We start from the raw sequence: 10675 nt of genomic DNA, 5'->3' as shown, positions 1-10675 counted from the left end.
GTTCATTTATTTGTGTATTTGGACCCTAATAGTTCCAAAAGTTTGAATTTGAACCCTCCAGGTGCTGCAAAGCTATCTTTATATTCATTCTGGCAAAAATCTAGTGGATTTCTGCAACACATTTCAATTCCTGCTTAATTTGTTACGTTTTATAACTAGTTACGTCATGACATTGGCACATATAAGGTCAAGACTTCTGATGAACATTTGTCCAAGTACGCCATAACTGTTTGTCAGCAGCAGCGGTTGCAGTAAAAACTGAAAATATGTCCAAACTTTGAGCCGATTACCTAATATGTTCAATTGTTGGTTGTATTAATGAACACAAGTAGCTGAACAGGACAGAGCAGCACAACCAACATCCTGGAGGGGGTGGGGCGCAAAGTGGTTCATTTGCATTAAAAAAGGCCGGCGCTCAAAACGACCTTTTTCGTGTCATTACTCAAAATTAGGGTTGAAGATGGACCCGTAGAGTTGAATTAATGAAGAATTCAGACCCAAGCATAGGATTTACAGTTTATGTAGACCACAGGGAAATTTTTTAAAAGGCATAAGTCCATTTAAAAAAGCAAAATATCACTCAAAATAAATAATTTGTTTTATTTTATTGGTTTATTTAATAGGGACCATGCACATTTATTAACATCGCTGTATAAAAAATACACCTATGTATAGTAAATATGTCAGAATTAGTAAAAATAACTACTTTTCATTTGCAGTCCCTAGGCAGGTGACAGAAACAAGACATAAAACAGCCGTTAGTATATCACTCATTTGCAATAAATAATTTAAAAAAGTAAAAATACAAATAATGATGACAGGCATAATCAAAATAAATAAACAAAAAACAAATAGACATAGTATGATCACAGGGGCATTTTCCTATACAGTCACCTATATACTTATGTACAACTAAACAGAGAAAGTGTATGGGTGATGAAATGTATGTCAAGTAAAAATGAATGCATCTCTGGTTTTCTAGGAGCTGCTGATTTGAGTGAATTTTAAAAGTGTTGTATGTTGGACACTCTCTTATAGCTGTGCAACTCTTGTCCACTACAGAGGACAAAAATGCACTGCTGGGTCATGTAAAGGCTGGTGTTGTCTTCGTCCTTTCTTGTCTTTTTATTTATTTTCAAAGATATAAAGACATTCTGTTCACCCTCCCCTTGATGTTCCACTTTTTAAGGCAGTGACACTACTAATGTTCCTATTGTATACATTTGGCTGGAGGACTACTGTCCACTTACTCCAACATTCAAACTGAATGGGATTTCTCTTCCTTTTAATATGCATGCAATTGTTGTGCACTCAGTTGGCTTTTAGACACCAGTGGTTTACCCAATGTGGCCAAGCTAAGCACACTAAAAGCTGTTTTACGCTAAAATATGGATTTTCATGCTGGAAATTTCCATGTAAATTTCAAAAAACTGACTTAATGGCTCCTGCATGCTTGTTCATCACTGTGGAAAATGTGTGCAGGAAGAGAAATGTTGCACAGGCCTCGATTTTTATAGATTTACACATGTGGCAATGTACATTTGAGTGAAATCCTTTGTTCCACCTGATGTTATTCATTACTGTAAACTGACCCTCTGTCAACAGTAGATCCACCATCTACTGTACACTATCCCTAGACCACATCAAAAGTCTTTATGTTCTATCACACACCTCTGGCCTGAACTGAAATCATCATCATCATCATCATCATCATCATCATCATCATCACCATCATCATCATCATCATCATCAACATGAATTGAGATGGTAGATATGTTTTTGTTGTTATTGATTTCTTTTTTCATGGTGTAAATGCTCGATGCTGTACACATTTAAGTTGATGTAAGCAGTGTATTAGATGAAAAGGATAGGCAAAAAAAAAAAAAAAGCTTTTGCTTCTAGCCTATTCCTTTTTAGGTTTTTAGCTTACCAGCCGACAGGGTGTAACCTATTGTCGTCATGTGGCGTCCGGCATCGTCGTCGTTGTCTGTTGTCGTCGTCTGTCATTGTCGTCTGTCGTCATCGTCTGTCGTCCGTTACAAAACTTTCAATCGTCTTCTTCTCCAAAACTACAATTCCGATTGACTTCAAACTTGGTATACAGCTTCTTTATGATGATGTCAACAAAAGTTAGTGAAATTATTTGGATCCGGATCTGATTCTGGATTTGGTGCGACTTTGAAAAATGTCCCCATTATAAGAGGTAGGAAGTGAATCGATGCAATAACTCAGTAAATATAAATGATATCAAGTGTAAATTTCTACAGTCCAGCCCTGATGGGGAGATGACCAAAACATAATGGCCACATGCTGAGCAGGATCTTCTTCTGGATCTGGGAACTTGCGGAAAATTTAACATAGGCTTTTATGGGGAAAAAATTTCTATCATCTTTTTCTCCGAAACTACAGTTCTGATTGACTTCAAACTTGGTATACAGCTTCTTTATGATGATGTCAACATGAAGTATTGAAATTATTTGGATCCGGATCTGATTCTGGATTTGGTGCGACTTTGAAAAATGTTCCCATTATAACAGATAGGAAGTGGATTGATCCAATAAATCAGTATCAATGATATCAATTTGGAATTTGAAGTTTTTACAGATCTGATTGGAATATGACCAAAACATGGGCTATTTCTGTAACAGAATAAATACACAGAACTGGGTGATAATAAATGGCATCTGGATACATTTCCCAAAGCTTTTAATTTGGCCGGTAAGCTACAGGGCCATTGGTCCTATTTTTATGTTTATTATGATTGATGTACAAACCAAAATAAATTAATTCATTGATCATCATCATCATCATCATCATCATCGTTTAATGGAGTGATATTTTGCTTTTTTAAATGGAATTATGCATTGTAAAACATTTCCCTGTGGCCTACATAAACTGTAAATGCTCTGCTTGGGTCTGAATTCTTCATTAATTCAACTCCACAGGTCCATCTTCAACTGTATTTATGAGTAATGACACCAGAAAGGTCGTTTTGAGCATTGGCCCTTTAAATCCAAATGAGCCACTTCACTCCCCAACCCCTCCAGGTTGTTGACCATGCTCTTCTGTCCCGTTCAGCCACTTGTGTTCATTAATACAACCAACAACTGAATATTTTAGGTAATCGGGTCAAAGTTTGGACATATTTTCAGTATTTACTACAGCCGCTGCTGCTGATAAACAATTATGTCATACTCAGAGAAACGTTCATCTTGTATTTGATTATTTTATTTAGGTTCAATTTATTCTTCTGTATTTTTTTTTTGTTTGTTTTTTTTTTGTTTTTTAGTTATTTATTTTATTTTTACAGTTATTCTATGTCTTTTAATCTATTCTTGTATTTTAGTCTGATATTTTGTTTTTTACTTATTTTTCTGTACAGCACTTCGGTCCACTGTGGTTGTTTTAAAGTGCTTTAGAAATAAAGTTGGATTGGATTGCATTGGACTGGATTGGGTTGGAAGTGTTGACCTTATATATGCAAGTGTCATGACATAACTAGTTATAAAAATGTAACAAATTAAGCAGGAATTAAAACAGGTTGTAGAAATCCCCTCGATTTTTGCCGTAATGAATTTAAATATAGCTTTGCAGCACCTGGAGGGTTTAAATTCAAACTTTTTGAACTATTAGTGTCCAGAAATATACAAATAAATGTACCAAAGACTAATAACAGTGGGTTAGCATAATATGACCTCTTTAACTGTGATTGAAGTAGCCTTTCATACAATAATATACTACCTGAGCTATTGATCAAGGAGCTGATGGAATTTGGGTATGTGTACTTTTAGGCAGCTGGCAGCTATTACTCCATGAACTGAACCAAACCGACCTCTGGTCTGGATCAAATAACGCTGTTTGAAAGTCTTTCCCAATTTATTCAACATTTTATCCTGTAGCTCTTCTTGTAATATCATCTAATGTGTTATTTATCTTTCCTGCAATTACCCAGGCATCTATTTCATGGTCCTCATTACACCACACAGACAAACAATTATTTGTTAAATCTATTGTCATTGCTCTGATTTGCATTTACTTTACTTTGTCTGGACTGGACTGGCATGCTACTGTTCCTTCATTAGTCTGTTTTCGCTTCTCAAAATACTTTTTCCACACAAATCGAATAAGCTGGTGTGTACATGCAGAAAATTATACTACATTTTTGCATTACAATGGTGTGAAACAACTTCAAATGTATTCCTTGTGGATGCCCTGGTGCAGCCTTATAAGTAGAAACACTGCTCTGATTTGACATCGGGACAAACACTGAATAGATAAATAAATGAATAAACTAGAGGGCCACCTCTAGTCCATACCTTACGCCTCGTAGCACTTAACTTTAATCCCCAAAGTTTAATAAGTTCTTCCTTGGCCCATGCTTTATGCTTCCAACAATTTTCATAAACATTGCTGCAGTAGAAAGCAGACAGAGAAAGAAAGCAGCAGTTGTGTATGAAAACATAACCTTGGCTGAGGTAACAATAAATTATACTACCTCCACCTGCTTTGTGGAACAGATAAGCAGAGCCCTTTTATGTCCCTTAGAGGGTCTGTGCACACCAGCATTCCAGTCAACTACCTGCATTCATCCATTTCTGTACAGATTTGAAAATTCAGTCGAATTCTCATCCTCGTGACTAAACTAAAGAAATTCACCACACATATCTCAGGAAAAAATCTCCCATGTTCTTATCAATGCAGTGTCCTGTTGCCATTTCCAGACATGCTTAGCCATTAGTGCCAAGGAAACTGATGGGATGCACACGGAGGGGGTACCACGCGCAGGTACAGAACATCACAACGTTCATGGCTCCGTCTGCCAGACTTCCGTGGCTAACTGCATTAGTTCTGCCTCAGTCACAGTTGGAGACCCCACAGAGGAAGAGGCTTAGCCGCAACGAGCCACCCAGGAGAGAGCAGGCGATCAACTGTGTTTACTGCTGAACAAAGTTTTGTGTGCACTGGGACGGGAATCTGGGCGTATCTGAACCTGTGCTTGTATGCGTTTATTTTTACAATATCATTATTGGTGGCTCAGTGTGTGCAGGTGTACGCTAAATGTATTGTTGTGCTGGTGATGGGGGGGTTCTGGAATGGAGGAAATGATTTGGCATACATACGAGTGGATTTGAGTGTCTTGCTGTGAATGTTTCTCGGGGAGATGATTAAACTTTATTAGAATGGGTCTGTTCCCTTCTACCTGACAGTCAGATGTCGTAGCGGCTGTTGCATGAAATCCATTGACTTTATAAGGAGGGCATGCTGGGCTTCGACCAGCAGGGAGTCAGCAGTCGCTTTGTAAATGTTTTCGAGATAAAAGTGTGTGTGACTGCATACAGTGTGTGGAAAAAAAAAAAAAAATCGGTGTGTCTGGTTTGGGTGTAAACAATGGCTACAGGAGTCTCGATAAAATGCCACCAGGGCGTTTGACCTTGTTTGACAAATTAAAGAGCGAATAAATAAATCGGCTTGGATTGCATCACCGCAGGGGAGTAAGGCACATGCAGACACATACACACTCATAGACACAAGCATAGGTAAATACAAAACGCAGAGGTCTAAAATTCTACAGGATATCTGGCCCAGGTTCAATAGCCAATACTGTTTAGGATCCCATTCCAGGCTGATAAACTGCACCGACTCACTGAGTAATGAGAGAAACAAATCTCGAATCAAATCTTGTGTATTGTATGCCCTATCCTTTTTTCATTAGGAAGAGCAATGAGGAAAACATTTAGGTGCAGTAAAGTCACAGTATTTACTCACTTTCAGGAGTCAGGACGTAAACTTTGGACTGTGGTGACAAACTCCTGCTTTTTGTAAATCTGCTCTCCGTCCCCAATGCCTGACGCTGATAAATAAGAGGAAAATGTGTCAGTGACAAATTATGTTTCCTCTGAGCAAAGTAAAGCCACTGATTACACTTTTAAAAAAAAAAAAAAGGAATTGCAGTTTGGTTGTACATAGAAGACTGTGCTTGAGCAGGTTATGTTGGCTTCAGACATTTGTTTTTCAAATTCAAAAAGCAACTTAAGTGTGGCTAAATCATTAACTTTTTAACCCCTGATAGATTATTTTAGTGAAATGTGCAGCTGTGAATTTGCATTTGTTTCAGTGTCATAAAAGCTGCTGAGAGTATGTGTGAGTGTTCCTTTTTATCAGTGGTTTTGCTTTACTGTGTGATTTAGGGTCAAAACAGTGGAAAAACAGAAAAAGACAAAGAGAGGTATTGAATTTTTACAGATTTTTTCTAAATAAGGCACTTACAATGTACATCAATAAGAGATTTATGATGTTGAACATGAACTGTGTACTGGAACACACTGAATAACAAGTATTTGAATTTTGGTCCAGTAGTGTTTGTTTGAGGCTCTTTTTTTTTTTTTTTTTCAAAATCAGTCCAGCTGCTTTTTGGCACCTGGTTGAACTCCAAAAGGCAGTTACATGGTCAAAACTCGGTAAAAACACAATAAAAAAAATAAAGGAAAATCACCACAACACTGCAAACAACAGTAAAACCAAACCAAACCAAACAAACAAACAAAAAAAAAACAAAACCTTCGAGGAAAACTAAAAATAAATAAATAAAGCCCAACCAGTCTAGTCAGCCTGACTCACTGCTCTGTGTTTTACCCCCTTTACACACAGGCAGCGGAGGGTGCACTGAGCATGCTCAGATGTCTATGGAAAGCACAAGGTCTATTCTATCAGCGCACTTTTTATGTTTTTCTATTGAGCACAAGGTTAAATTTTCATGAATATTTAAAATAAATCATACACATAGAATGGGCACCAAAGACACATCAGGGGTTAAAGGGTTATTAACGTGTTATATGATCATAAAGAAATACCTTTTCTGCAACTGATGAATGAATGTGCTGAAATGAAACATGAATGAGACATCCTGTCTAGTTTCAACTAAATGTAAGGAATGACATTGTAATTTCCGCTGTTTAGTACTCACCTTTCATTCATTCATTCATTTTGAATTGAACTTGCTTTATCCTCACTAGGGTAGCGGGGGTTGCTGGAGCCTATCCCAACTATTTATGGGTAAAGGCGGGGTACATCCTGGACATGTCGCCAATTCATCACAGAGCTGACATATAGAGACAAACAACCAATCACTCTCACAATTTGCACTCACCCTTTCAGATTGTTCAAACCTTTACTGCTAATCACACTTTTCTATATTCATTTAAAAAGCCAAGCCTTTGATGAGTCCCAAAAAATGGGATAATGGTCCTGCAAGAAATCAGTATTAGGGCATAGCACCCATGAAATGCTGACTTTCAAGTTATAAAACGTCCTATTGTCATAAGGTCCGTTAATAAAAGGGTTAGGGTTAGATTTATCAACTAAATACAAACTAATTTTCTGACTTAAGGGCTTTGTGATAATAAGGTGGGCACCATTTAAGGGTCAAAACAGGGTGGAATAACATAAAAAGACAAAGAGAAGAATTTAATTTTTTACAGGTTTTTACTAAATAAGGCAGAATCAATAAGAGATTTAAGATGTTGAACATGAACTGTGAACTGGAACACACTGAACAACAACTATTTGAATCTTGGCCCAGTGGTTTTTGTTTTGGGGCTCTTTTTTTTCTAAATCAGTCCAGCTTCTTTTTAGCACCTGGTTGAACTCAAAAAAGCAGTTACACTGTCAAAACTGAGGAAAATACAGTAAAAAAATAAAATAAAATAAAGGAAAATCACCACAACACTGGAAACAACAGCGAGTCGGTCTCACTCACTGCTCTGGGATTCACCACCCCATTCCACCGGCAGTGGGGGTTTCACTGAGCATGCTCAAATGTCTCTGGAAAGTGCAAGGTCTATCCTATCAACACGTTTTGAAATGTTCCTTATTGAGCAAACGGTTGATTTATTATGAATATTTAAAATAAATCATACATTCAGAACGCTCACCACAGACACGTCAGGTGCTAATGGGTTCAATTATACACTATTCATAATGTATTACCCAATGTTACATTGTCAAGAAATGAATATTAAAGCCTGAAAAATTTGGACTCTGTATGCCTCAGTGATGTTTCACACCTTAAAATTCAAACCAAGGTTTTATGTGTTTTCGGAACAGACATTGAATGATATACAGCAGTTATGGCCTGTCATCATCATCTACTTGTATCTCATAATTTGATTGATAATATCTGATTATAGATAGTGCAGGAGCTGAAATCGGGGGGGATCATTTGCCTGGTCCAGGAAAAACATGTTGTCTGGAAGGAGGTTTCATGCCTTCAAATTACTTTAGAACAAACCAAAATGTCAGAAAAAGAGTGAAAGTGCCCTAATGATGCACAGTTGAAGATCTGTACCTGATAAATATCAGCATCATTTCAACCCTTCACACCTCATGTTTGACATAGGCCGCATGTTGACAGTGTTGTTTTAAAGAAGTGATAATTTGCTTTTTTAAATGGAATTATGCATGTTAAAACATTTCCCTGTGGTCTACATAAAATGTAAATGCTCTGCTTGGGTCTGAATTCTTCATTAATTCAACTCCGCAGGTCCATCTTCAACCCTATTTCTAACAAATGACACCAGAAAGGTTGTTTTGAGCGCTGGCCCTTTAAATGCAAATGAGTCACTTTATGCCCCACCCCCTCCTGGTTGTTGACCATGCTTTCTGTCCCCTTCAGCCACTTGTGTTCGTTAATACAACGAACAACTGAACATTTTAGGTCATCGGCTCGAAGTTTGAACATATTTTCAGTTTTTACTACAACTGCTGCTGCTGACAAACAATTATGACAAACATGGAGAAATGTTTGTCAGAAGTCTTGACCTTATATGTGCAAATGTTGTGATGTAACTAGTTATAAAACATAGCAAATTAAGAGGAAATTAAAACAGGTTGTAGAAGTCCACTCGATTTTTGCCGGAATTAATTTAAAGATAGCTTTGCACCTGGAGGGTTCAAATTCAAACTTTTGGAACTATTAGGGTCCAAATACACAAATAAATGTACCAAAGAGTAATAAAAGTGGGTTTAGCATATATGACCCCTTTAACTGTGATTAAAGTAGTATTTCATACAATAATATAGTACCTGAGCTATTGATTGAGGAGCTGATGGAATTCGGGTATGTATACTTTCAGGCAGCTGGCAGCTATTACTCCATGAACTGAACCAAACCGACCTCTGGTCTGGATCAAATAACGCTGTTTGAAACTCTGTCTCAAAACTGGGTTTAGCAAAATATGACCCCTTTAAAGAAAGGCCAAGGTAACCCTGATGGTGTCATTTAACTGTTTCTAGAGACAACAAAAATGTTATTAAACAGCATCCAAGTTTGTTCAGTCAGTACGATGACGTGTTAGGGCCACATAAGAAAATGAGAATAAAGTCGTAATATTTTGAAAATAAAGTCATTATATAATGAGAACAAAGTCATAGTTTTAAAAAACTCATTATTTAACGAGAAAAAAGTCATAATATTTCGAGAATAAAGTCAATATATAATGAGAAAAAGTTGTAGTTAAAAAAAAAAAAAAACTCATTCTTTAATGAGAATAAAGTAGTAGTTTTATGAGATTAAAGTTGTAATATTTTAAAAATTCAACATAGTTTCCGGTTTTACAGCGAACGCAACAAACAAAGCAGCAACTTTCACTTCTGTAGAATCCTCACAGTTTCTTGAGAAACAATAAACCCTGTAACTCTCTGGTGTAACCACCGGTAGTCCTGCAGCCGACCACTTCATCAGTTTCTCCTCCACAAAAGAGGCAATTTGCTCCAAATCAGTTCAATCAGTACCCTGACAAAAACATTGAAGGAAAAATCTATGTAAAGAGTATTCAAATAATCTTCCGCCAGAGCAGCTTCAACATTCTGTGGCATTTATTTCTCAAGTGTCTGAAACTCTTGTCCTACTCTACAACTGGATGGATGATGTTTTCAGCTCAGTTGGAATACAATGACTGCGAAGGCCATGGCCACAACATATCAATGAAGTTGTTTTCATACTCATCGAACCATTCAGTGTGCTCTCTGTTCGTCTTCTATAAACAGGGTCACTGTCATCCCGAAGACACTGCTTGCAGCACTCCCTTAAATGGTTGCATATGTGTATGCAGCTTAGATATGAAGCCCATCTTTCTTAAAATGTTATCATTTTTAAGTGCCTTCTTTCTTTTCTTTTCATTGCATCAAGGCTTCCTTAGAATAACTCTGTGAATTAGATGCTTGCATGCTGCCATCACTGTTGCCCTCCCTCTTCAGCTTCTCGTAGTTCTAACTAGAACACAATATTTGTCATTGAAAAGTTCTATTTGTATTTTATTTTCCTCTCAAACTGTATTTAAACTTAACCTTGACTTCCAACTCACGGCATGTCAACAAACCTTTTCTAAGTGTATATTAATACATTTCCATCCCGTGTGTTGAATATTAACACTAAAACATCATTCTGAAATTAAGTTTGATAGCGCTGTTTAATGGATTTAGAAAAAAAAAAAGACAGAGCATGCATTACTCAGAAAACTGGTTTCTTTGAATATTTTCTTTATCTTTTCCTAGCCTTTCCACAGCTTTTATGGGTGTAGGGTGCGGAAGACGCACTGATTTGCAGCACAAAATGGAAAATTCTGCCCAAAGAAAACTGCCTCATCATACACCTCGAATTTTGCAAAATAAGTTTTCC

Source organism: Sphaeramia orbicularis, chromosome 1 (assembly GCF_902148855.1).
Source record: "Sphaeramia orbicularis chromosome 1, fSphaOr1.1, whole genome shotgun sequence".
Taxonomy (NCBI): Eukaryota; Metazoa; Chordata; class Actinopteri; order Kurtiformes; family Apogonidae; genus Sphaeramia; species Sphaeramia orbicularis.
Note: the sequence above shows the minus strand (reverse complement) of the source record.